Raw genomic sequence first — 26510 nt, 5'->3', positions numbered from 1 at the left:
CCCATAAAATTCACATTTTTTCAGGATTCTGTAACATAAAGTCTGATATGTCTGATGGAAACATGCAGAACTTAAGATACAAAGAACGGAAAATAACATTTTTTTAAAAGGTAATGAAAGATATAGTAAAAAACATTTTTATTAAAGGAATTGAGTAACTACTGAATTATAAACTAGGCATATGAAGACCTGTATCGAACCATTATTCCCGTTTCATGTGTTTTCTGTTCTCAAATTATGACATCTATAAACTCTTAATCACTGTTCATGCGTTTTCCTTTCACCATTTGGAGAACTTCTCGGTGTTGACCAAAAGCTACTTTTTTAGGCAAAAGCTGTGTCGGAAGAGGGATTTGAACCCTCGCCTCCAGTCGGAGACCAGAATACCCTTATAACCAGGAAGGTTTCTCACCTTGAGTCTGGCGCCTTAGACCACTCGGCCATCCTGACAACTATAAGCCATAAAATTCATATTTTTTCAGGATTCTGTAACGTAAAGTCTGATATGTCTGATGGAAACATGCAGATCTTAAGATACAAAGAACGGAAAAGAACATTTTTTTAAAAGGTATTGAAAGATATAGTAAAAAAAATGTTTTTAAAGGAATTGAGTAACTTATTGAATTCTAAACTAGGCATATGATGACCTGTATCGAACCATTATTCCCGTTTCATGTGTTTTCTGTTCTCAAATTATGACATCTATAAACTCTTAATCACTGTTCATGCGTTTTCCTTTCACCATTTGGAGAATTTCTCGGTGTTGACAAAAAGCTACTTTTTTAGGCAAAAGCTGTGTCAGAAGAGGGGTTTGAACCCTCGCCTCCAGTCGGAGACCAGAATACCCTTATAACCAGGAAGGTTTCTCACCTTGAGTCTGGCGCCTTAGACCACTCGGCCATCCTGACAACTATGACCCATTAAATTCATATTTTTTCAGGATTCTGTAACGTAAAGTCTGATATGTCTGATGGAAACATGCAGATCTTAAGATACAAAGAACGGAAAATAACATTTTTTTAAAAGGTATTGAAAGATATAGTAAAAAACATTTTTTTAAAGGAATTGAGTAACTTATTGAATTCTAAACTAGGCATATGATGACCTGTATCGAACCATTATTCCCGTTTCATGTGTTTTCTGTTCTCAAATTATGACATCTATAAACTCTTAATCACTGTTCATGCGTTTTCCTTTCACCATTTGGAGAACTTCTCGGTGTTGACCAAAAGCTACTTTTTTAGGCAAAAGCTGTGTCAGAAGAGGGATTTGAACCCTCGCCTCCAGTCAGAGACCAGAATACCCTTATAACCAGGAAGGTTTCTCACCTTGAGTCTGGCGCCTTAGACCACTCGGCCATCCTTACAACTATGACCCAAAAAATTCATATTTTTTCAGGATTCTGTAACATAAAGTCTGATATGTCTGATGGAAACATGCAGAACTTAAGATAGAAAGAACGGAAAATAAAAAAATGTTAAAAGGTAATGAAAGATATAGTAAAAAACATTTTTATTAAAGGAATTGAGTAACTACTGAATTCTAAACTAGGCATATGAAGACCTGTATCGAACCATTATTCCCGTTTCATGTGTTTTCTGTTCTCAAATTATGACATCTATAAACTCTTAATCACTGTTCATGCGTTTTCCTTTCACCATTTGGTAGAATTTCTCGGTGTTGACAAAAAGCTACTTTTTTAGGCAAAAGCTGTGTCAGAAGAGGGATTTGAACCCTCGCCTCCAGTCGGAGACCAGAATACCCTTATAACCAGGAAGGTTTCTCACCTTGAGTCTGGCGCCTTAGACCACTCGGCCATCCTGACAACTATGACCCATAAAATTCATATTTTTTCAGGATTCTGTAACGTAAAGTCTGATATGTCTGATGGAAACATGCAGATCTTAAGATACAAAGAACGGAAAATAACATTTTTTTAAAAGGTATTGAAAGATATAGTAAAAAACATTTTTTTAAAGGAATTGAGTAACTTATTGAATTCTAAACTAGGCATATGATGACCTGTATCGAACCATTATTCCCGTTTCATGTGTTTTCTGTTCTCAAATTATGACATCTTTAAACTCTTAATCACTGTTCATGCGTTTTCCTTTCACCATTTGGAGAATTTCTCGGTGTTGACAAAAAGCTACTTTTTTAGGCAAAAGCTGTGTCAGAAGAGGGATTTGAACCCTCGCCTCCAGTCGGAGACCAGAATACCCTTATAACCAGGAAGGTTTCTCACCTTGAGTCTGGCGCCTTAGACCACTCGGCCATCCTGACAAATATGACCCATAAAATTCATATTTTTTCAGGATTCTGTAACGTAAAGTCTGATATGTCTGATGGAAACATGCAGATCTTAAGATACAAAGAACGGAAAATAACATTTTTTTAAAAGGTATTGAAAGATATAGTAAAAAACATTTTTTTAAAGGAATTGAGTAACTTATTGAATTCTAAACTAGGGATATGATGACCTGTATCGAACCATTATTCCCGTTTCATGTGTTTTCTGTTCTCAAATTATGACATCTATAAACTCTTAATCACTGTTCATGCGTTTTCCTTTCACCATTTGGAGAACTTCTCGGTGTTGACCAAAAGCTACTTTTTTAGCCAAAAGCTTTGTCAGAAGAGGGATTTGAACCCTCGCCTCCAGTCAGAGACCAGAATACCCTTGTAACCAGGAAGGTTTCTCACCTTGAGTCTGGCGCCTTAGACCACTCGGCCATCCTGACAACTATGACCCATAAAATTCATATTTTTTCAGGATTCTGTAACATAAAGTCTGATATGTCTGATGGAAACATGCAGAACTTAAGATACAAAGAACGGAAAATAAAAAAATGTTAAAAGGTAATGAAAGATATAGTAAAAAACATTTTTATTAAAGGAATTGAGTAACTACTGAATTCTAAACTAGGCATATGAAGACCTGTATCGAACCATTATTCCCGTTTCATGTGTTTTCTGTTCTCAAATTATGACATCTATAAACTCTTAATCACTGTTCATGCGTTTTCCTTTCACCATTTGGAGAATTTCTCGGTGTTGACAAAAAGCTACTTTTTTAGGCAAAAGCTGTGTCAGAAGAGGGGTTTGAACCCTCGCCTCCAGTCGGAGACCAGAATACCCTTATAACCAGGAAGGTTTCTCACCTTGAGTCTGGCGCCTTAGACCACTCGGCCATCCTGACAACTATGACCCATAAAATTCATATTTTTTCAGGATTCTGTAACGTAAAGTCTGATATGTCTGATGGAAACATGCAGATCTTAAGATACAAAGAACGGAAAAGAACATTTTTTTAAAAGGTATTGAAAGATATAGTAAAAAACATTTTTTTAAAGGAATTGAGTAACTTATTGAATTCTAAACTAGGCATATGATGACCTGTATCGAACCATTATTCCCGTTTCATGTGTTTTCTGTTCTCAAATTATGACATCTATAAACTCTTAATCACTGTTCATGCGTTTTCCTTTCACCATTTGGAGAACTTCTCGTTGTTGACCAAAAGCTACTTTTTTCGGCAAATGCTGTGTCAGAAGAGGGATTTGAACCCTCGCCTCCAGTCAGAGACCAGAATACCCTTATAACCAGGAAGGTTTCTCACCTTGAGTCTGGCGCCTTAGACCACTCGGCCATCCTTACAACTATGACCCATAAAATTCATATTTTTTCAGGATTCTGTAACGTAAAGTCTGATATGTCTGATGGAAACATGCAGAACTTAAGATAGAAAGAACGGAAAATAAAAAAATGTTAAAAGGTAATGAAAGATATAGTAAAAAACATTTTTATTAAAGGAATTGAGTAACTACTGAATTCTAAACTAGGCATATGAAGACCTGTATCGAACCATTATTCCCGTTTCATGTGTTTTCTGTTCTCAAATTATGACATCTATAAACTCTTAATCACTGTTCATGCGTTTTCCTTTCACCATTTGGTAGAATTTCTCGGTGTTGACAAAAAGCTACTTTTTTAGGCAAAAGCTGTGTCAGAAGAGGGATTTGAACCCTCGCCTCCAGTCGGAGACCAGAATACCCTTATAACCAGGAAGGTTTCTCACCTTGAGTCTGGCGCCTTAGACCACTCGGCCATCCTGACAACTATGACCCATAAAATTCATATTTTTTCAGGATTCTGTAACGTAAAGTCTGATATGTCTGATGGAAACATGCAGATCTTAAGATACAAAGAACGGAAAATAACATTTTTTTAAAAGGTATTGAAAGATATAGTAAAAAACATTTTTTTAAAGGAATTGAGTAACTTATTGAATTCTAAACTAGGCATATGATGACCTGTATCGAACCATTATTCCCGTTTCATGTGTTTTCTGTTCTCAAATTATGACATCTTTAAACTCTTAATCACTGTTCATGCGTTTTCCTTTCACCATTTGGAGAATTTCTCGGTGTTGACAAAAAGCTACTTTTTTAGGCAAAAGCTGTGTCAGAAGAGGGATTTGAACCCTCGCCTCCAGTCGGAGACCAGAATACCCTTATAACCAGGAAGGTTTCTCACCTTGAGTCTGGCGCCTTAGACCACTCGGCCATCCTGACAAATATGACCCATAAAATTCATATTTTTTCAGGATTCTGTAACGTAAAGTCTGATATGTCTGATGGAAACATGCAGATCTTAAGATACAAAGAACGGAAAATAACATTTTTTTAAAAGGTATTGAAAGATATAGTCAAAAACATTTTTTTAAAGGAATTGAGTAACTTATTGAATTCTAAACTAGGCATATGATGACCTGTATCGAACCATTATTCCCGTTTCATGTGTTTTCTGTTCTCAAATTATGACATCTATAAACTCTTAATCACTGTTCATGCGTTTTCCTTTCACCATTTGGAGAACTTCTCGGTGTTGACCAAAAGCTACTTTTTTAGCCAAAAGCTTTGTCAGAAGAGGGATTTGAACCCTCGCCTCCAGTCAGAGACCAGAATACCCTTGTAACCAGGAAGGTTTCTCACCTTGAGTCTGGCGCCTTAGACCACTCGGCCATCCTTACAACTATGACCCATAAAATTCATATTTTTTCAGGATTCTGTAACATAAAGTCTGATATGTCTGATGGAAACATGCAGAACTTAAGATACAAAGAACGGAAAATAAAAAAATGTTAAAAGGTAATGAAAGATATAGTAAAAAACATTTTTATTAAAGGAATTGAGTAACTACTGAATTCTAAACTAGGCATATGAAGACCTGTATCGAACCATTATTCCCGTTTCATGTGTTTTCTGTTCTCAAATTATGACATCTATAAACTCTTAATCACTGTTCATGCGTTTTCCTTTCACCATTTGGAGAATTTCTCGGTGTTGACAAAAAGCTACTTTTTTAGGCAAAAGCTGTGTCAGAAGAGGGATTTGAACCCACACCTCCAGTCGGAGACCAGAATACCCTTATAACCAGGAAGGTTTCTCACCTTGAGTCTGGCGCCTTAGACCACTCGGCCATCCTGACAACTATGACCCATAAAATTCATATTTTTTCAGGATTCTGTAACGTAAAGTCTGATATGTCTGATGGAAACATGCAGATCTTAAGATACAAAGAACGGAAAAGAACATTTTTTTAAAAGGTATTGAAAGATATAGTAAAAAACATTTTTTTAAAGGAATTGAGTAACTTATTGAATTCTAAACTAGGCATATGATGACCTGTATCGAACCATTATTCCCGTTTCATGTGTTTTCTGTTCTCAAATTATGACATCTATAAACTCTTAATCACTGTTCATGCGTTTTCCTTTCACCATTTGGAGAACTTCTCGGTGTTGACCAAAAGCTACTTTTTTAGGCAAAAGCTGTGTCAGAAGAGGGATTTGAACCCTCGCCTCCAGTCGGAGACCAGAATACCCTTATAACCAGGAAGGTTTCTCACCTTGAGTCTGGCGCCTTAGACCACTCGGCCATCCTGACAACTATGACCCATAAAATTCATATTTTTTCAGGATTCTGTAACGTAAAGTCTGATATGTCTGATGGAAACATGCAGATCTTAAGATACAAAGAACGGAAAAGAAAAAAATGTTAAAAGGTAATGAAAGATATAGTAAAAAACATTTTTATTAAAGGAATTGAGTAACTACTGAATTCTAAACTAGGCATATGAAGACCTGTATCGAACCATTATTCCCGTTTCATGTGTTTTCTGTTCTCAAATTATGACATCTATAAACTCTTAATCACTGTTCATGCGTTTTCCTTTCACCATTTGGAGAATTTCTCGGTGTGGACAAAAAGCTACTTTTTTAGGCAAAAGCTGTGTCAGAAGAGGGATTTGAACCCTCGCCTCCAGTCGGAGACCAGAATACCCTTATAACCAGGAAGGTTTCTCACCTTGAGTCTGGCGCCTTAGACCACTCGGCCATCCTGACAACAATGACCCATAAAATTCATATTTTTTCAGGATTCTGTAACGTAAAGTCTGATATGTCTGATGGAAACATGCAGATCTTAAGATACAAAGAACGGAAAAGAACATTTTTTTAAAAGGTATTGAAAGATATAGTAAAAAACATTTTTTTTAAGGAATTGAGTAACTTATTGAATTCTAAACTAGGCATATGATGACCTGTATCGAACCATTATTCCCGTTTCATGTGTTTTCTGTTCTCAAATTATGACATCTATAAACTCTTAATCACTGTTCATGCGTTTTCCTTTCACCATTTGGAGAATTTCTCGGTGTTGACCAAAAGCTACTTTTTTAGGCAAAAGCTGTGTCAGAAGAGGGATTTGAACCCTCGCCTCCAGTCGGAGACCAGAATACCCTTATAACCAGGAAGGTTTCTCACCTTGAGTCTGGCGCCTTAGACCACTCGGCCATCCTGACAACAATGACCCATAAAATTCATATTTTTTCAGGATTCTGTAACGTAAAGTCTGATATGTCTGATGGAAACATGCAGATCTTAAGATACAAAGAACGGAAAATAACATTTTTTTAAAAGGTATTGAAAGATATAGTAAAAAACATTTTTTTAAAGGAATTGAGTAACTTATTGAATTCTAAACTAGGCATATGATGACCTGTATTGAACCATTATTCCCGTTTCATGTGTTTTCTGTTCTCAAATTATGACATCTATAAACTCTTAATCACTGTTCATGCGTTTTCCTTTCACCATTTGGAGAACTTCTCGGTGTTGACCAAAAGCTACTTTTTTAGGCAAAAGCTGTGTCAGAAGAGGGATTTGAACCCTCGCCTCCAGTCAGAGACCAGAATACCCTTATAACCAGGAAGGTTTCTCACCTTGAGTCTGGCGCCTTAGACCACTCGGCCATCCTGACAACTATGACCCATATAATTCATATTTTTTCAGGATTCTGTAACGTAAAGTCTGATATGTCTGATGGAAACATGCAGATCTTAAGATACAAAGAACGGAAAAGAAAAAAATGTTAAAAGGTAATGAAAGATATAGTAAAAAACATTTTTATTAAAGGAATTGAGTAACTACTGAATTCTAAACTAGGCATATGAAGACCTGTATCGAACCATTATTCCCGTTTCATGTGTTTTCTGTTCTCAAATTATGACATCTATAAACTCTTAATCACTGTTCATGTGTTTTCCTTTCACCATTTGGAGAATTTCTCGGTGTTGACAAAAAGCTACTTTTTTAGGCAAAAGCTGTGTCAGAAGAGGGATTTGAACCCTCGCCTCCAGTCGGAGACCAGAATACCCTTATAACCAGGAAGGTTTCTCACCTTGAGTCTGGCGCCTTAGACCACTCGGCCATCCTGACAACTATGACACATAAAATTCATATTTTTTCAGGATTCTGTAACGTAAAGTCTGATATGTCTGATGGAAACATGCAGATCTTAAGATACAAAGAACGGAAAAGAACATTTTTTTAAAAGGTATTGAAAGATATAGTAAAAAACATTTTTTTAAAGGAATTGAGTAACTTATTGAATTCTAAACTAGGCATATGATGACCTGTATCGAACCATTATTCCCGTTTCATGTGTTTTCTGTTCTCAAATTATGACATCTATAAACTCTTAATCACTGTTCATGCGTTTTCCTTTCACCATTTGGAGAACTTCTCGGTGTTGACAAAAAGCTACTTTTTTAGGCAAAAGCTGTGTCAGAAGAGGGATTTGAACCCTCGCCTCCAGTCAGAGACCAGAATACCCTTGTAACCAGGAAGGTTTCTCACCTTGAGTCTGGCGCCTTAGACCACTCGGCCATCCTTACAACTATGACCCATAAAATTCGTATTTTTTCAGGATTCTGTAACGTAAAGTCTGATATGTCTGATGGAAACATGCAGATCTTAAGATACAAAGAACGGAAAATAACATTTTTTTAAAAGGTATTGAAAGATATAGTCAAAAACATTTTTTTAAAGGAATTGAGTAACTTATTGAATTCTAAACTAGGCATATGATGACCTGTATCGAACCATTATTCCCGTTTCATGTGTTTTCTGTTCTCAAATTATGACATCTATAAACTCTTAATCACTGTTCATGCGTTTTCCTTTCACCATTTGGAGAACTTCTCGGTGTTGACCAAAAGCTACTTTTTTAGCCAAAAGCTTTGTCAGAAGAGGGATTTGAACCCTCGCCTCCAGTCAGAGACCAGAATACCCTTGTAACCAGGAAGGTTTCTCACCTTGAGTCTGGCGCCTTAGACCACTCGGCCATCCTTACAACTATGACCCATAAAATTCATATTTTTTCAGGATTCTGTAACATAAAGTCTGATATGTCTGATGGAAACATGCAGAACTTAAGATACAAAGAACGGAAAATAAAAAAATGTTAAAAGGTAATGAAAGATATAGTAAAAAACATTTTTATTAAAGGAATTGAGTAACTACTGAATTCTAAACTAGGCATATGAAGACCTGTATCGAACCATTATTCCCGTTTCATGTGTTTTCTGTTCTCAAATTATGACATCTATAAACTCTTAATCACTGTTCATGCGTTTTCCTTTCACCATTTGGAGAATTTCTCGGTGTTGACAAAAAGCTACTTTTTTAGGCAAAAGCTGTGTCAGAAGAGGGATTTGAACCCACACCTCCAGTCGGAGACCAGAATACCCTTATATCCAGGAAGGTTTCTCTCCTTGAGTCTGGCGCCTTAGACCACTCGGCCATCCTGACAACTATGACCCATAAAATTCATATTTTTTCAGGATTCTGTAACGTAAAGTCTGATATGTCTGATGGAAACATGCAGATCTTAAGATACAAAGAACGGAAAAGAACATTTTTTTAAAAGGTATTGAAAGATATAGTAAAAAACATTTTTTTAAAGGAATTGAGTAACTTATTGAATTCTAAACTAGGCATATGATGACCTGTATCGAACCATTATTCCCGTTTCATGTGTTTTCTGTTCTCAAATTATGACATCTATAAACTCTTAATCACTGTTCATGCGTTTTCCTTTCACCATTTGGAGAACTTCTCGGTGTTGACCAAAAGCTACTTTTTTAGCCAAAAGCTTTGTCAGAAGAGGGATTTGAACCCTCGCCTCCAGTCAGAGACCAGAATACCCTTGTAACCAGGAAGGTTTCTCACCTTGAGTCTGGCGCCTTAGACCACTCGGCCATCCTTACAACTATGACCCATAAAATTCATATTTTTTCAGGATTCTGTAACATAAAGTCTGATATGTCTGATGGAAACATGCAGAACTTAAGATACAAAGAACGGAAAATAAAAAAATGTTAAAAGGTAATGAAAGATATAGTAAAAAACATTTTTATTAAAGGAATTGAGTAACTACTGAATTCTAAACTAGGCATATGAAGACCTGTATCGAACCATTATTCCCGTTTCATGTGTTTTCTGTTCTCAAATTATGACATCTATAAACTCTTAATCACTGTTCATGCGTTTTCCTTTCACCATTTGGAGAATTTCTCGGTGTTGACAAAAAGCTACTTTTTTAGGCAAAAGCTGTGTCAGAAGAGGGATTTGAACCCACACCTCCAGTCGGAGACCAGAATACCCTTATATCCAGGAAGGTTTCTCACCTTGAGTCTGGCGCCTTAGACCACTCGGCCATCCTGACAACTATGACCCATAAAATTCATATTTTTTCAGGATTCTGTAACGTAAAGTCTGATATGTCTGATGGAAACATGCAGATCTTAAGATACAAAGAACGGAAAAGAACATTTTTTTAAAAGGTATTGAAAGATATAGTAAAAAACATTTTTTTAAAGGAATTGAGTAACTTATTGAATTCTAAACTAGGCATATGATGACCTGTATCGAACCATTATTCCCGTTTCATGTGTTTTCTGTTCTCAAATTATGACATCTATAAACTCTTAATCACTGTTCATGCGTTTTCCTTTCACCATTTGGAGAACTTCTCGGTGTTGACCAAAAGCTACTTTTTTAGGCAAAAGCTGTGTCAGAAGAGGGATTTGAACCCTCGCCTCCAGTCAGAGACCAGAATACCCTTATAACCAGGAAGGTTTCTCACCTTGAGTCTGGCGCCTTAGACCACTCGGCCATCCTGACAACTATGACCCATATAATTCATATTTTTTCAGGATTCTGTAACGTAAAGTCTGATATGTCTGATGGAAACATGCAGATCTTAAGATACAAAGAACGGAAAAGAAAAAAATGTTAAAAGGTAATGAAAGATATAGTAAAAAACATTTTTATTAAAGGAATTGAGTAACTACTGAATTCTAAACTAGGCATATGAAGACCTGTATCGAACCATTATTCCCGTTTCATGTGTTTTCTGTTCTCAAATTATGACATCTATAAACTCTTAATCACTGTTCATGCGTTTTCCTTTCACCATTTGGAGAATTTCTCGGTGTTGACAAAAAGCTACTTTTTTAGGCAAAAGCTGTGTCAGAAGAGGGATTTGAACCCTCGCCTCCAGTCGGAGACCAGAATACCCTTATAACCAGGAAGGTTTCTCAACTTGAGTCTGGCGCCTTAGACCACTCGGCCATCCTGACAACTATGACCCATAAAATTCATATTTTTTCAGGATTCTGTAACGTAAAGTCTGATATGTCTGATGGAAACATGCAGATCTTAAGATACAAAGAACGGAAAAGAACATTTTTTTAAAAGGTATTGAAAGATATAGTAAAAAACATTTTTTTTAAGGAATTGAGTAACTTATTGAATTCTAAACTAGGCATATGATGACCTGTATCGAACCATTATTCCCGTTTCATGTGTTTTCTGTTCTCAAATTATGACATCTATAAACTCTTAATCACTGTTCATGCGTTTTCCTTTCACCATTTGGAGAATTTCTCGGTGTTGACCAAAAGCTACTTTTTTAGGCAAAAGCTGTGTCAGAAGAGGGATTTGAACCCTCGCCTCCAGTCGGAGACCAGAATACCCTTATAACCAGGAATGTTTCTCACCTTGAGTCTGGCGCCTTAGACCACTCGGCCATCCTGACAACTATGACCCATAAAATTCATATTTTTTCAGGATTCTGTAACGTAAAGTCTGATATGTCTGATGGAAACATGCAGATCTTAAGATACAAAGAACGGAAAAGAACATTTTTTTAAAAGGTATTGAAAGATATAGTAAAAAACATTTTTTTAAAGGAATTGAGTAACTTATTGAATTCTAAACTAGGCATATGATGACCTGTATTGAACCATTATTCCCGTTTCATGTGTTTTCTGTTCTCAAATTATGACATCTATAAACTCTTAATCACTGTTCATGCGTTTTCCTTTCACCATTTGGAGAACTTCTCGGTGTTGACCAAAAGCTACTTTTTTAGGCAAAAGCTGTGTCAGAAGAGGGATTTGAACCCTCGCCTCCAGTCAGAGACCAGAATACCCTTATAACCAGGAAGGTTTCTCACCTTGAGTCTGGCGCCTTAGACCACTCGGCCATCCTGACAACTATGACCCATATAATTCATATTTTTTCAGGATTCTGTAACATAAAGTCTGATATGTCTGATGGAAACATGCAGAACTTAAGATACAAAGAACGGAAAAGAAAAAAATGTTAAAAGGTAATGAAAGATATAGTAAAAAACATTTTTATTAAAGGAATTGAGTAACTACTGAATTCTAAACTAGGCATATGAAGACCTGTATCGAACCATTATTCCCGTTTCATGTGTTTTCTGTTCTCAAATTATGACATCTATAAACTCTTAATCACTGTTCATGCGTTTTCCTTTCACCATTTGGAGAATTTCTCGGTGTTGACAAAAAGCTACTTTTTTAGGCAAAAGCTGTGTCAGAAGAGGGATTTGAACCCTCGCCTCCAGTCGGAGACCAGAATACCCTTATAACCAGGAAGGTTACTCACCTTGAGTCTGGCGCCTTAGACCACTCGGCCATCCTGACAACTATGACACATAAAATTCATATTTTTTCAGGATTCTGTAACGTAAAGTCTGATATGTCTGATGGAAACATGCAGATCTTAAGATACAAAGAACGGAAAAGAACATTTTTTTAAAAGGTATTGAAAGATATAGTAAAAAACATTTTTTTAAAGGAATTGAGTAACTTATTGAATTCTAAACTAGGCATATGATGACCTGTATCGAACCATTATTCCCGTTTCATGTGTTTTCTGTTCTCAAATTATGACATCTATAAACTCTTAATCACTGTTCATGCGTTTTCCTTTCACCATTTGGAGAACTTCTCGGTGTTGACAAAAAGCTACTTTTTTAGGCAAAAGCTGTGTCAGAAGAGGGATTTGAACCCTCGCCTCCAGTCGGAGACCAGAATACCCTTATAACCAGGAAGGTTTCTCACCTTGAGTCTGGCGCCTTAGACCACTCGGCCATCCTGACAACTATGACCCATAAAATTCATATTTTTTCAGGATTCTGTAACATAAAGTCTGATATGTCTGATGGAAACATGCAGATCTTAAGATACAAAGAACGGAAAAGAATTTTTTTTTAAAAGGTATTGAAAGATATAGTAAAAAACATTTTTTTAAAGGAATTGAGTAACTTATTGAATTCTAAACTAGGCATATGATGACCTGTATCGAACCATTATTCCCGTTTCATGTGTTTTCTGTTCTCAAATTATGACATCTATAAACTCTTAATCACTGTTCATGCGTTTTCCTTTCACCATTTGGAGAACTTCTCGGTGTTGACCAAAAGCTACTTTTTTAGGCAAAAGCTGTGTCAAAAGAGGGATTTGAACCCTCGCCTCCAGTCAGAGCCCAGAATACCCTTATAACCAGGAAGGTTTCTCACCTTGAGTCTGGCGCCTTAGACCACTCGGCCATCCTGACAACTATGACCCAAATAATTCATATTTTTTCAGGATTCTGTAACGTAAAGTCTGATATGTCTGATGGAAACATGCAGATCTTAAGATACAAAGAACGGAAAAGAATTTTTTTTTAAAAGGTATTGAAAGATATAGTAAAAAACATTTTTTTAAAGGAATTGAGTAACTTATTGAATTCTAAACTAGGCATATGATGACCTGTATCGAACCATTATTCCCGTTTCATGTGTTTTCTGTTCTCAAATTATGACATCTATAAACTCTTAATCACTGTTCATGCGTTTTCCTTTCACCATTTGGAGAACTTCTCGGTGTTGACCAAAAGCTACTTTTTTAGGCAAAAGCTGTGTCAGAAGAGGGATTTGAACCCTCGCCTCCAGTCAGAGACCAGAATACCCTTATAACCAGGAAGGTTTCTCACCTTGAGTCTGGCGCCTTAGACCGCTCGGGCATCCTGACAACTATGACCCATATAATTCATATTTTTTCAGGATTCTGTAACGTAAAGTCTGATATGTCTGATGGAAACATGCAGATTTTAAGATACAAAGAACGGAAAATAACATTTTTTTAAAAGGTATTGAAAGATATAGTAAAAAACATTTTTTTAAAGGAATTGAGTAACTACTGAATTCTAAACTAGGCATATGAAGACCTGTATCGAACCATTATTCCCGTTTCATGTGTTTTCTGTTCTCAAATTATGACATCTATAAACTCTTAATCACTGTTCATGCGTTTTCCTTTCACCATTTGGAGAACTTCTCGGTGTTGACCAAAAGCTACTTTTTTAGGCAAAAGCTGTGTCAGAAGAGGGATTTGAATCCTCGCCTCCAGTCAGAGACCAGAATACCCTTATAACCAGGAAGGTTTCTCACCTTGAGTCTGGCGCCTTAGACCACTCGGCCATCCTTACAACTATGACCCATAAAATTCATATTTTTTCAGGATTCTGTAACATAAAGTCTGATATGTCTGATGGAAACATGCAGAACTTAAGATACAAAGAACGGAAAATAAAAAAATGTTAAAAGGTAATGAAAGATATAGTAAAAAACATTTTTATTAAAGGAATTGAGTAACTACTGAATTCTAAACTAGGCAAATGAAGACCTGTATCGAACCATTATTCCCGTTTCATGTGTTTTCTGTTCTCAAATTATGACATCTATAAACTCTTAATCACTGTTCATGCGTTTTCCTTTCACCATTTGGAGAATTTCTCGGTGTTGACAAAAAGCTACTTTTTTAGGCAAAAGCTGTGTCAGAAGAGGGATTTGAACCCTCGCCTCCAGTCGGAGACCAGAATACCCTTATAACCAGGAAGGTTTCACACCTTGAGTCTGGCGCCTTAGACCACTCGGCCATCCTGACAACTATGACCCATAAAATTCGTATTTTTTCAGGATTCTGTAACGTAAAGTCTGATATGTCTGATGGAAACATGCAGATCTTAAGATACAAAGAACGGAAAAGAAAAAAATGTTAAAAGGTAATGAAAGATATAGTAAAAAACATTTTTATTAAAGGAATTGAGTAACTACTGAATTCTAAACTAGGCATATGAAGACCTGTATCGAACCATTATTCCCGTTTCATGTGTTTTCTGTTCTCAAATTATGACATCTATAAACTCTTAATCACTGTTCATGCGTTTTCCTTTCACCATTTGGAGAATTTCTCGGTGTTGACAAAAAGCTAATTTTTTAGGCAAAAGCTGTGTCAGAAGAGGGATTTGAACCCTCGCCTCCAGTCGGAGACCAGAATACCCTTATAACCAGGAAGGTTTCTCACCTTGAGTCTGGCGCCTTAGACCACTCGGCCATCCTGACAACTATGACCCATAAAATTCATATTTTTTCAGGATTCTGTAACGTAAAGTCTGATATGTCTGATGGAAACATGCAGAACTTAAGATACAAAGAACGGAAAATAAAAATTTTTTAAAAGGTAATGAAAGATATAGTAAAAAACATTTTTATTAAAGGAATTGAGTAACTACTGAATTCTAAACTAGGCATATGAAGACCTGTATCGAACCATTATTCCCGTTTCATGTGTTTTCTGTTCTCAAATTATGACATCTATAAACTCTTAATCACTGTTCATGCGTTTTCCTTTCACCATTTGGAGAACTTCTCGGTGTTGACCAAAAGCTACTTTTTTAGGCAAAAGCTGTGTCGGAAGAGGGATTAGAACCCTCGCCTCCAGTCAGAGACCAGAATACCCTTATAACCAGGAAGGTTTCTCACCTTGAGTCTGGCGCCTTAGACCACTCGGACATCCTTACAACTATGACCCATAAAATTCATATTTTTTCAGGATTCTGTAACATAAAGTCTGATATGTCTGATGGAAACATGCAGAACTTAAGATACAAAGAACGGAAAATATTTTTTTTTTTAAAGGTAATGAAAGATATAGTAAAAAACATTTTTTTAAAGGAATTGAGTAACTTATTGAATTCTAAACTAGGCATATGATGACCTGTATCGAACCATTATTCCCGTTTCATGTGTTTTCTGTTCTCAAATTATGACATCTATAAACTCTTAATCACTGTTCATGCGTTTTCCTTTCACCATTTGGAGAACTTCTCGGTGTTGACCAAAAGCTACTTTTTTAGGCAAAAGCTGTGTCAGAAGAGGGATTTGAACCCTCGCCTCCAGTCGGAGACCAGAATACCCTTATAACCAGGAAGGTTTCTCACCTTGAGTCTGGCGCCTTAGACCACTCGGCCATCCTGACAACTATGACTCATAAAATTCATATTTTTTCAGGATTCTGTAACGTAAAGTCTGATATGTCTGATGGAAACATGCAGAACTTAAGATACAAAGAACGGAAAATAAAAAAATGTTAAAAGGTAATGAAAGATATAGTAAAAAACATTTTTATTAAAGGAATTGAGTAACTACTGAATTCTAAACTAGGCATATGAAGACCTGTATCGAACCATTATTCCCGTTTCATGTGTTTTCTGTTCTCAAATTATGACATCTATAAACTCTTAATCACTGTTCATGCGTTTTCCTTTCACCATTTGGAGAACTTCTCGGTGTTGACCAAAAGCTACTTTTTTAGGCAAAAGCTGTGTCGGAAGAGGGATTTGAACCCTCGCCTCCAGTCAGAGACCAGAATACCCTTATAACCAGGAAGGTTTCTCACCTTGAGTCTGGCGCCTTAGACCACTCGGCCATCCTTACAACTATGACCCATAAAATTCATATTTTTTCAGGATTCTGTAACATAAAGTCTGATATGTCTGATGGAAACATGCAGAACTTAAGATACAAAGAACGGAATTTTTTATTTTTTTTTAAAGGTAATGAAAGATATAGTAAAAAACATTTTTATTAAAGGAATTGAGTAACTACTGAATTCTAAACTAGGCATATGAAGACCTGTATCAAACCATTATTCCCGTTTCATGTGTTTTCTGTTCTCAAATTATGACATCTATAAACTCTTAATCACTGTTCATGCGTTTTCCTTTCACCATTTGGAGAATTTCTCGGTGTTGACAAAAAGCTACTTTTTTAGGCAAAAGCTGTGTCAGAAGAGGGATTTGAACCCTCGCCTGCAGTCGGAGACCAGAATACCCTTATAAACAGGAAGGTTTCTCACCTTGAGTCTGGCGCCTTAGACCACTCGGCCATCCTGACAACTATGACCCATAAAATTCATATTTTTTCAGGATTCTGTAACGTAAAGTCTGATATGTCTGATGGAAACATGCAGAACTTAAGATACAAAGAACGGAAAATAAAAAAATGTTAAAAGGTAATGAAAGATATAGTAAAAAACATTTTTATTAAAGGAATTGAGTAACTACTGAATTCTAAACTAGGCATATGAAGACCTGTATCGAACCATTATTCCCGTTTCATGTGTTTTCTGTTCTCAAATTATGACATCTATAAACTCTTAATCACTGTTCATGCGTTTTCCTTTCACCATTTGGAGAACTTCTCGGTGTTGACCAAAAGCTACTTTTTTAGGCAAAAGCTGTGTCGGAAGAGGGATTTGAACCCTCGCCTCCAGTCAGAGACCAGAATACCCTTATAACCAGGAAGGTTTCTCACCTTGAGTCTGGCGCCTTAGACCACTCGGCCATCCTTACAACTATGACCCATAAAATTCATATTTTTCAGGATTCTGAAACGTAAAGTCTGATATGTCTGATGGAAACATGCAGAACTTAAGATACAAAGAACGGAAAAGAAAAAAATGTTAAAAGGTAATGAAAGATATAGTAAAAAACATTTTTATTAAAGGAATTGAGTAACTACTGAATTCTAAACTAGGCATATGAAGACCTGTATCGAACCATTATTCCCGTTTCATGTGTTTTCTGTTCTCAAATTATGACATCTATAAACTCTTAATCACTGTTCATGCGTTTTCCTTTCACCATTTGGAGAACTTCTCGGTGTTGACCAAAAGCTACTTTTTTAGGCAAAAGCTGTGTCGGAAGAGGGATTTGAACCCTCGCCTCCAGTCAGAGACCAGAATACCCTTATAACCAGGAAGGTTTCTCACCTTGAGTCTGGCGCCGTAGACCACTCGGCCATCCTTACAACTATGACCCATAAAATTCATATTTTTTCAGGATTCTGTAACATAAAGTCTGATATGTCTGATGGAAACATGCAGAACTTAAGATACAAAGAACGGAAAATATATATTTTTTTTTAAAGGTAATGAAAGATATAGTAAAAAACATTTTTATTAAAGGAATTGAGTAACTACTGAATTCTAAACTAGGCATATGAAGACCTGTATCGAACCATTATTCCCGTTTCATGTGTTTTCTGTTCTCAAATTATGACATCTATAAACTCTTAATCACTGTTCATGCGTTTTCCTTTCACCATTTGGAGAACTTCTCGGTGTTGACCAAAAGCTACTTTTTTAGGCAAAAGCTGTGTCAGAAGAGGGATTTGAACCCTCGCCTCCAGTCAGAGACCAGAATACCCTTATAACCAGGAAGGTTTCTCACCTTGAGTCTGGCGCCTTAGACCACTCGGCCATCCTTACAACTATGACCCATAAAATTCATATTTTTTCAGGATTCTGTAACATAAAGTCTGATATGTCTGATGGAAACATGCAGAACTTAAGATACAAAGAACGGAAAATTAAAAATGTTAAAAGTTAATGAAAGATATAGTAAAAAACATTTTTATTAAAGGAATTGAGTAACTACTGAATTCTAAACTAGGCATATGAAGACCTGTATCGAACCATTATTCCCGTTTCATGTGTTTTCTGTTCTCAAATTATGACATCTATAAACTCTTAATCACTGTTCATGCGTTTTCCTTTCACCATTTGGAGAACTTCTCGGTGTTGACCAAAAGCTACTTTTTTAGGCAAAAGCTGTGTCAGAAGAGGGATTTGAACCCTCGCCTCCAGTCAGAGACCAGAATACCCTTATAACCAGGAAGGTTTCTCACCTTGAGTCTGGCGCCTTAGACCACTCGGCCATCCTTACAACTATGACCCATAAAATTCAATTTTTTTCAGGATTCTGTAACATAAAGTCTGATATGTCTGATGGAAACATGCAGAACTTAAGATACAAAGAACGGAAAATAATTATTTTTTAAAAGGTAATGAAAGATATAGTAAAAAACTTTTTTTTAAAGGAATTGAGTAACTTATTGAATTCTAAACTAGGCATATGATGACCTGTATCGAACCATTATTCCCGTTTCATGTGTTTTCTGTTCTCAAATTATGACATCTATAAACTCTTAATCACTGTTCATGCGTTTTCCTTTTACCATTTGGAGAACTTCTCGGTGTTGACCAAAAGCTACTTTTTTAGGCAAAAGCTGTGTCAGAAGAATGATTTGAACCCTCGCCTCCAGTCGGAGACCAGAATACCCTTATAACCAGGAAGGTTTCTCACCTTGAGTCTGGCGTCTTAGACCACTCGGCCATCCTGACAACTATAAACCATAAAATTCATATTTTTTCAGGATTCTGTAACGTAAAGTCTGATATGTCTGATGGAAACATGCAGATCTTAAGATACAAAGAACGGAAAAGAACATTTTTTTAAAAGGTATTGAAAGATATAGTAAAAAAACATTTTTTAAAAGGAATTGAGTAACTTATTGAATTCTAAACTAGGCATATGATGACCTGTATCGAACCATTATTCCCGTTTCATGTGTTTTCTGTTCTCAAATTATGACATCTATAAACTCTTAATCACTGTTCATGCGTTTTCCTTTCACCATTTGGAGAACTTCTCGGTGTTGACCAAAAGCTACTTTTTTAGGCAAAAGCTGTGTCAGAAGAGGGATTTGAACCCTCGCCTCCAGTCAGAGACCAGAATACCCTTATAACCAGGAAGGTTTCTCACCTTGAGTCTGGCGCCTCAGACCACTCGGCCATCCTTACAACTATGACCCATAAAATTCATATTTTTTCAGGATTCTGTAACATAAAGTCTGATATGTCTGATGGAAACATGCAGAACTTAAGATACAAAGAACGGAAAATAAAAAAATGTTAAAAGGTAATGAAAGATATAGTAAAAAACATTTTTATTAAAGGAATTGAGTAACTACTGAATTCTAAACTAGGCATATGAAGACCTGTATCGAACCATTATTCCCGTTTCATGTGTTTTCTGTTCTCAAATTATGACATCTATAAACTCTTAATCACTGTTCATGCGTTTTCCTTTCACCATTTGGAGAACTTCTCGGTGTTGACCAAAAGCTACTTTTTTAGGCAAAAGCTGTGTCAGAAGAGGGATTTGAACCCTCACCTCCAGTCAGAGACCAGAATACCCTTATAACCAGGAAGGTTTCTCACCTTGAGTCTGGCGCCTCAGACCACTCGGCCATCCTTACAACTATGACCCATAAAATTCATATTTTTTCAGGATTCTGTAACATAAAGTCTGATATGTCTGATGGAAACATGCAGAACTTAAGATACAAAGAACGGAAAATAAAAAAATGTTAAAAGGTAATGAAAGATATAGTAAAAAACATTTTTATTAAAGGAATTGAGTAACTACTGAATTCTAAACTAGGCATATGAAGACCTGTATCGAACCATTATTCCCGTTTCATGTGTTTTCTGTTCTCAAATTATGACATCTATAAACTCTTAATCACTGTTCATGCGTTTTCCTTTCACCGTTTGGAGAACTTCTCGGTGTTGACCAAAAGCTACTTTTTTAGGCAAAAGCTGTGTCAGAAGAGGGATTTGAACCCTCGCCTCCAGTCAGAGACCAGAATACCCTTATAACCAGGAAGGTTTCTCACCTTGAGTCTGGCGCCTTAGACCACTCGGCCATCCTTACAAATATGACCCATAAAATTCATATTTTTTTCAGGATTCTGTAACATAAAGTCTGATATGTCTGATGGAAACATGCAGAACTTAAGATACAAAGAACGGAAAATAAAAAAATGTTAAAAGGTAATGAAAGATATAGTAAAAAACATTTTTATTAAAGGAATTGAGTAACTACTGAATTCTAAACTAGGCATATGAAGACCTGTATCGAACCATTATTCCCGTTTCATGTGTTTTCTGTTCTCAAATTATGACATCTATAAACTCTTCCCGTTCATGCGTTTTCCTTTCACCATTTGGAGAATTTCTCGGTGTTGACAAAAAGCTACTTTTTTAGGCAAAAGCTGTGTCAGAAGAGGGATTTGAACCCTCGCCTCCAGTCGGAGACCAGATTACCCTTATAACCAGGAAGGCTTCTCACCTTGAGTCTGGCGCCTTAGACCACTCGGCCATCCTTACAACTATGACCCATAAAATTCATATTTTTTCAGGATTCTGTAACGTAAAGTCTGATATGTCTGATGGAAACATGCAGATCTTAAGATACAAAGAACGGAAAAGAACATTTTTTTAAAAGGTATTGAAAGATATAGTAAAAAACATTTTTTTAAAGGAATTGAGTAACTTATTGAATTCTAAACTAGGCATATGATGACCTGTATCGAACCATTATTCCCGTTTCATGTGTTTTCTGTTCTCAAATTATGACATCTATAAACTGTTAATCACTGTTCATGCGTTTTCCTTTCACCATTTGGAGAACTTCTCGGTGTTGACCAAAAGCTACTTTTTTAGGCAAAAGCTGTGTCAGAAGAGGGATTTGAACCCTCGCCTCCAGTCAGAGACCAGAATACCCTTATAACCAGGAAGGTTTCTCACCTTGCGTCTGGCGCCTTAGACCACTCGGCCATCCTGACAACTATGACCCATAAAATTCATATTTTTTCAGGATTCTGTAACATAAAGTCTGATATGTCTGATGGAAACATGCAGAACTTAAGATACAAAGAACGGAAAATATAAAAATGTTAAAAGGTAATGAAAGATATAGTAAAAAACATTTTTATTAAAGGAATTGAGTAACTACTGAATTCTAAACTAGGCATATGAAGACCTGTATCGAACCATTATTCCCGTTTCATGTGTTTTCTGTTCTCAAATTATGACATCTATAAACTTAATCACTGTTCATGCGTTTTCCTTTCACCATTTGGAGAACTTCTCGGTGTTGACCAAAAGCTACTTTTTTAGGCAAAAGCTGTGTCAGAAGAATGATTTGAACCCTCGCCTCCAGTCGGAGACCAGAATACCCTTATAACCTGGAAGGTTTCTCACCTTGAGTCTGGCGCCTTAGACCACTCGGCCATCCTGACAACTATAGACCATAAAATTCATATTTTTTCAGGATTCTGTAACGTAAAGTCTGATATGTCTGATGGAAACATGCAGAACTTAAGATACAAAGAACGGAAAATAAAAAAATGTTAAAAGGTAATGAAAGATATAGTAAAAAACATTTTTTTAAAGGAATTGAGTAACTACTGAATTCTAAACTAGGCATATGAAGACCTGTATCGAACCATTATTCCCGTTTCATGTGTTTTCTGTTCTCAAATTATGACATCTATAAACTCTTAATCACTGTTCATGAATTTTCCTTTCACCATTTGGAGAACTTCTCGGTGTTGACCAAAAGCTACTTTTTTAGGCAAAAGCTGTGTCAGAAGAGGGATTTGAACCCTCGCCTCCAGTCAGAGACCAGAATACCCTTATAACCAGGAAGGTTTCTCACCTTGCGTCTGGCGCCTTAGACCACTCGGCCATCCTGACAACTATGACCCATAAAATTCATATTTTTTCAGGATTCTGTAACATAAAGTCTGATATGTCTGATGGAAACATGCAGAACTTAAGATACAAAGAACGGAAAATAAAAAAATGTTAAAAGGTAATGAAAGATATAGTAAAAAACATTTTTATTAAAGGAATTGAGTAACTACTGAATTCTAAACTAGGCATATGAAGACCTGTATCGAACCATTATTCCCGTTTCATGTGTTTTCTGTTCTCAAATTATGACATCTATAAACTTAATCACTGTTCATGCGTTTTCCTTTCACCATTTGGAGAACTTCTCGGTGTTGACAAAAAGCTAATATTTTAGGCAAAAGCTGTGTCAGAAGAGGGATTTGAACCCTCGCCTCCAGTCAGAGACCAGAATACCCTTATAACCAGGAAGGTTTCTCACTTTGCGTCTGGCGCCTTAGACCACTCGGCCATCCTGACAACTATGACCCATCAAATTCATATTTTTTCAGGATTCTGTAACGTAAAGTCTGATATGTCTGATGGAAACATGCAGATCTTAAGATACAAAGAACGGAAAATAACATTTTTTTAAAAGGTATTGAAAGATATAGTAAAAAACATTTTTTAAAAGGAATTGAGTAACTTATTGAATTCTAAACTAGGCATATGATGACCTGTATCGAACCATTATTCCCGTTTCATGTGTTTTCTGTTCTCAAATTATGACATCTATAAACTCTTAATCACTGTTCATGCGTTTTCCTTTCACCATTTGGAGAACTTCTCGGTGTTGACCAAAAGCTACTTTTTTAGGCAAAAGCTGTGTCAGAAGAGGGATTTGAACCCTCGCCTCCAGTCAGAGACCAGAATACCCTTATAACCAGGAAGGTTTCTCACCTTGAGTCTGGCGCCTTAGACCACTCGGCCATCCTTACAACTATGACCCATAAAATTCATATTTTTTCAGGATTCTGTAACATAAAGTCTGATATGTCTGATGGAAACATGCAGAACTTAAGATACAAAGAACGGAAAATAATTTTTTTTTAAAAGGTAATGAAAGATATAGTAAAAAACATTTTTATTAAAGGAATTGAGTAACTACTGAATTCTAAACTAGGCATATGAAGACCTGTATCGAACCATTATTCCCGTTTCATGTGTTTTCTGTTCTCAAATTATGACATCTATAAACTCTTCCCGTTCATGCGTTTTCCTTTCACCATTTGGAGAATTTCTCGGTGTTGACAAAAAGCTACTTTTTTAGGCAAAAGCTGTGTCAGAAGAGGGATTTGAACCCTCGCCTCCAGTCGGAGACCAGAATACCCTTATAACCAGGAAGGTTTCTCACCTTGAGTCTGGCGCCTTAGACCACTCGGCCATCCTGACAACTATGACCCATAAAATTCATATTTTTTCAGGATTCTGTAACGTAAAGTCTGATATGTCTGATGGAAACATGCAGATCTTAAGATACAAAGAACGGAAAAGAAAAAAATGTTAAAAGGTAATGAAAGATATAGTAAAAAACATTTTTATTAAAGGAATTGAGTAACTACTGAATTCTAAACTAGGCATATGAAGACCTGTATCGAACCATTATTCCCGTTTCATGTGTTTTCTGTTCTCAAATTATGACATCTATAAACTCTTCCCGTTCATGCGTTTTCCTTTCACCATTTGGAGAATTTCTCGGTGTTGACAAAAAGCTACTTTTTTAGGCAAAAGCTGTGTCAGAAGAGGGATTTGAACCCTCGCCTCCAGTCGGAGAGCAGAATACCCTTATAACCAGGAAGGTTTCTCACCTTGAGTCTGGCGCCTTAGACCACTCGGCCATCCTGACAACTATGACCCATAAAATTCATATTTTTTCAGGATTCTGTAACGTAAAGTCTGATATGTCTGATGGAAACATGCAGATCTTAAGATACAAAGAACGGAAAATAACATTTTTTTAAAAGGTATTGAAAGATATAGTAAAAAACATTTTTTTAAAGGAATTGAGTAACTTATTGAATTCTAAACTAGGCATATGATGACCTGTATCGAACCATTATTCCCGTTTCATGTGTTTTCTGTTCTCAAATTATGACATCTATAAACTCTTAATCACTGTTCATGCGTTTTCCTTTCACCATTTGGAGAACTTCTCGGTGTTGACCAAAAGCTACTTTTTTAGGCAAAAGCTGTGTCAGAAGAGGGATTTGAACCCTCGCCTCCAGTCAGAGACCAGAATACCCTTATAACCAGGAAGGTTTCTCACCTTGAGTCTGGCGCCTTAGACCACTCGGCCATCCTGACAACTATGACCCATAAAATTCATATTTTTTCAGGATTCTGTAACGTAAAGTCTGATATGTCTGATGGAAACATGCAGATCTTAAGATACAAAGAACGGAAAAGAAAAAAATGTTAAAAGGTAATGAAAGATATAGTAAAAAACATTTTTATTAAAGGAATTGAGTAACTACTGAATTCTAAACTAGGCATATGAAGACCTGTATCGAACCATTATTCCCGTTTCATGTGTTTTCTGTTCTCAAATTATGACATCTATAAACTCTTAATCACTGTTCATGCGTTTTCCTTTCACCATTTGGAGAATTTCTCGGTGTTGACAAAAAGCTACTTTTTTAGGCAAAAGCTGTGTCAGAAGAGGGATTTGAACCCTCGCCTCCAGTCAGAGACCAGAATACCCTTATAACCAGGAAGGTTTCTCACCTTGAGTCTGGCGCCTTAGACCACTCGGCCATCCTGACAACTATGACCCATAAAATTCATATTTTTTCAGGATTCTGTAACGTAAAGTCTGATATGTCTGATGGAAACATGCAGATCTTAAGATACAAAGAACGGAAAATAACATTTTTTTTAAAAGGTATTGAAAGATATAGTAAAAAACATTTTTTTAAAGGAATTGAGTAACTTATTGAATTCTAAACTAGGCATATGATGACCTGTATCGAACCATTATTCCCGTTTCATGTGTTTTCTGTTCTCAAATTATGACATCTTTAAACTCTTAATCACTGTTCATGCGTTTTCCTTTCACCATTTGGAGAATTTCTCGGTGTTGACCAAAAGCTACTTTTTTAGGCAAAAGCTGTGTCAGAAGAGGGATTTGAACCCTCGCCTCCAGTCAGAGACCAGAATACCCTTATAACCAGGAAGGTTTCTCACCTTGAGTCTGGCGCCTTAGACCACTCGGCCATCCTGACAACTATGACCCATAAAATTCATATTTTTTCAGGATTCTGTAACGTAAAGTCTGATATGTCTGATGGAAACATGCAGATCTTAAGATACAAAGAACGGAAAAGAAAAAAATGTTAAAAGGTAATGAAAGATATAGTAAAAAACATTTTTATTAAAGGAATTGAGTAACTACTGAATTCTAAACTAGGCATATGAAGACCTGTATCGAACCATTATTCCCGTTTCATGTGTTTTCTGTTCTCAAATTATGACATCTTTAAACTCTTAATCACTGTTCATGCGTTTTCCTTTCACCATTTGGAGAATTTCTCGGTGTTGACAAAAAGCTACTTTTTTAGGCAAAAGCTATGTCAGAAGAGGGATTTGAACCCTCGCCTCCAGTCGGAGACCAGAATACCCTTATAACCAGGAAGGTTTCTCACCTTGAGTCTGGCGCCTTAGACCACTCGGCCATCCTTACAACTATGACCCATAAAATTCATATTTTTTCAGGATTCTGTAACGTAAAGTCTGATATGTCTGATGGAAACATGCAGATCTTAAGATACAAAGAACGGAAAATAACATTTTTTTTAAAAGGTATTGAAAGATATAGTAAAAAACATTTTTTTAAAGGAATTGAGTAACTTATTGAATTCTAAACTAGGCATATGATGACCTGTATCGAACCATTATTCCCGTTTCATGTGTTTTCTGTTCTCAAATTATGACATCTATAAACTCTTAATCACTGTTCATGCGTTTTCCTTTCACCATTTGGAGAATTTCTCGGTGTTGACAAAAAGCTACTTTTTTAGGCAAAAGCTGTGTCAGAAGAGGGATTTGAACCCTCGCCTCCAGTCGGAGACTAGAATACCCTTATAACCAGGAAGGTTTCTCACCTT

At 36.3% G+C, this 26510-nt stretch overlaps 16 non-coding genes across 16 annotated transcripts; all 16 read right to left on the bottom strand.

Moving 5' to 3' along the window:
* Window positions 1–1713: 1713 nt before the first annotated feature.
* Window positions 1714–1825, bottom strand: trnal-caa (transfer RNA leucine (anticodon CAA)). Its single transcript has 2 exons — window positions 1788–1825; window positions 1714–1759 (listed from the first exon to the last, which is right to left on the bottom strand). It is a non-coding gene; the product is annotated as a tRNA-Leu (tRNA).
* A 346-nt stretch (window positions 1826–2171) lies between these two features.
* trnal-caa (transfer RNA leucine (anticodon CAA)) lies at window positions 2172–2283 on the bottom strand. The gene is made up of 2 exons: window positions 2246–2283; window positions 2172–2217 (listed from the first exon to the last, which is right to left on the bottom strand). It is a non-coding gene; the product is annotated as a tRNA-Leu (tRNA).
* Window positions 2284–4004: 1721 nt separating this feature from the next.
* trnal-caa (transfer RNA leucine (anticodon CAA)) lies at window positions 4005–4116 on the bottom strand. The gene is made up of 2 exons: window positions 4079–4116; window positions 4005–4050 (listed from the first exon to the last, which is right to left on the bottom strand). It is a non-coding gene; the product is annotated as a tRNA-Leu (tRNA).
* A 346-nt stretch (window positions 4117–4462) lies between these two features.
* trnal-caa (transfer RNA leucine (anticodon CAA)) lies at window positions 4463–4574 on the bottom strand. The gene is made up of 2 exons: window positions 4537–4574; window positions 4463–4508 (listed from the first exon to the last, which is right to left on the bottom strand). It is a non-coding gene; the product is annotated as a tRNA-Leu (tRNA).
* A 1262-nt stretch (window positions 4575–5836) lies between these two features.
* trnal-caa (transfer RNA leucine (anticodon CAA)) lies at window positions 5837–5948 on the bottom strand. The gene is made up of 2 exons: window positions 5911–5948; window positions 5837–5882 (listed from the first exon to the last, which is right to left on the bottom strand). It is a non-coding gene; the product is annotated as a tRNA-Leu (tRNA).
* A 346-nt stretch (window positions 5949–6294) lies between these two features.
* trnal-caa (transfer RNA leucine (anticodon CAA)) lies at window positions 6295–6406 on the bottom strand. The gene is made up of 2 exons: window positions 6369–6406; window positions 6295–6340 (listed from the first exon to the last, which is right to left on the bottom strand). It is a non-coding gene; the product is annotated as a tRNA-Leu (tRNA).
* A 346-nt stretch (window positions 6407–6752) lies between these two features.
* Window positions 6753–6864, bottom strand: trnal-caa (transfer RNA leucine (anticodon CAA)). Its single transcript has 2 exons — window positions 6827–6864; window positions 6753–6798 (listed from the first exon to the last, which is right to left on the bottom strand). It is a non-coding gene; the product is annotated as a tRNA-Leu (tRNA).
* Window positions 6865–7668: 804 nt separating this feature from the next.
* On the bottom strand, window positions 7669–7780 carry trnal-caa (transfer RNA leucine (anticodon CAA)). The gene is made up of 2 exons: window positions 7743–7780; window positions 7669–7714 (listed from the first exon to the last, which is right to left on the bottom strand). It is a non-coding gene; the product is annotated as a tRNA-Leu (tRNA).
* Window positions 7781–10874: 3094 nt separating this feature from the next.
* Window positions 10875–10986, bottom strand: trnal-caa (transfer RNA leucine (anticodon CAA)). The gene is made up of 2 exons: window positions 10949–10986; window positions 10875–10920 (listed from the first exon to the last, which is right to left on the bottom strand). It is a non-coding gene; the product is annotated as a tRNA-Leu (tRNA).
* A 346-nt stretch (window positions 10987–11332) lies between these two features.
* trnal-caa (transfer RNA leucine (anticodon CAA)) lies at window positions 11333–11444 on the bottom strand. The gene is made up of 2 exons: window positions 11407–11444; window positions 11333–11378 (listed from the first exon to the last, which is right to left on the bottom strand). It is a non-coding gene; the product is annotated as a tRNA-Leu (tRNA).
* Window positions 11445–12248: 804 nt separating this feature from the next.
* trnal-caa (transfer RNA leucine (anticodon CAA)) lies at window positions 12249–12360 on the bottom strand. Its single transcript has 2 exons — window positions 12323–12360; window positions 12249–12294 (listed from the first exon to the last, which is right to left on the bottom strand). It is a non-coding gene; the product is annotated as a tRNA-Leu (tRNA).
* Window positions 12361–12706: 346 nt separating this feature from the next.
* trnal-caa (transfer RNA leucine (anticodon CAA)) lies at window positions 12707–12818 on the bottom strand. Its single transcript has 2 exons — window positions 12781–12818; window positions 12707–12752 (listed from the first exon to the last, which is right to left on the bottom strand). It is a non-coding gene; the product is annotated as a tRNA-Leu (tRNA).
* A 1719-nt stretch (window positions 12819–14537) lies between these two features.
* On the bottom strand, window positions 14538–14649 carry trnal-caa (transfer RNA leucine (anticodon CAA)). Its single transcript has 2 exons — window positions 14612–14649; window positions 14538–14583 (listed from the first exon to the last, which is right to left on the bottom strand). It is a non-coding gene; the product is annotated as a tRNA-Leu (tRNA).
* A 346-nt stretch (window positions 14650–14995) lies between these two features.
* trnal-caa (transfer RNA leucine (anticodon CAA)) lies at window positions 14996–15107 on the bottom strand. Its single transcript has 2 exons — window positions 15070–15107; window positions 14996–15041 (listed from the first exon to the last, which is right to left on the bottom strand). It is a non-coding gene; the product is annotated as a tRNA-Leu (tRNA).
* An 804-nt stretch (window positions 15108–15911) lies between these two features.
* On the bottom strand, window positions 15912–16023 carry trnal-caa (transfer RNA leucine (anticodon CAA)). The gene is made up of 2 exons: window positions 15986–16023; window positions 15912–15957 (listed from the first exon to the last, which is right to left on the bottom strand). It is a non-coding gene; the product is annotated as a tRNA-Leu (tRNA).
* A 7664-nt stretch (window positions 16024–23687) lies between these two features.
* trnal-caa (transfer RNA leucine (anticodon CAA)) lies at window positions 23688–23799 on the bottom strand. The gene is made up of 2 exons: window positions 23762–23799; window positions 23688–23733 (listed from the first exon to the last, which is right to left on the bottom strand). It is a non-coding gene; the product is annotated as a tRNA-Leu (tRNA).
* Window positions 23800–26510: the final 2711 nt, after the last annotated feature.

Source organism: Salvelinus alpinus, chromosome 19, assembly GCF_045679555.1.
Source record: "Salvelinus alpinus chromosome 19, SLU_Salpinus.1, whole genome shotgun sequence".
NCBI classification, from domain to species: domain Eukaryota; kingdom Metazoa; phylum Chordata; class Actinopteri; order Salmoniformes; family Salmonidae; genus Salvelinus; species Salvelinus alpinus.
Note: the sequence above shows the minus strand (reverse complement) of the source record. Positions and strands in the feature narration are given on the sequence as shown.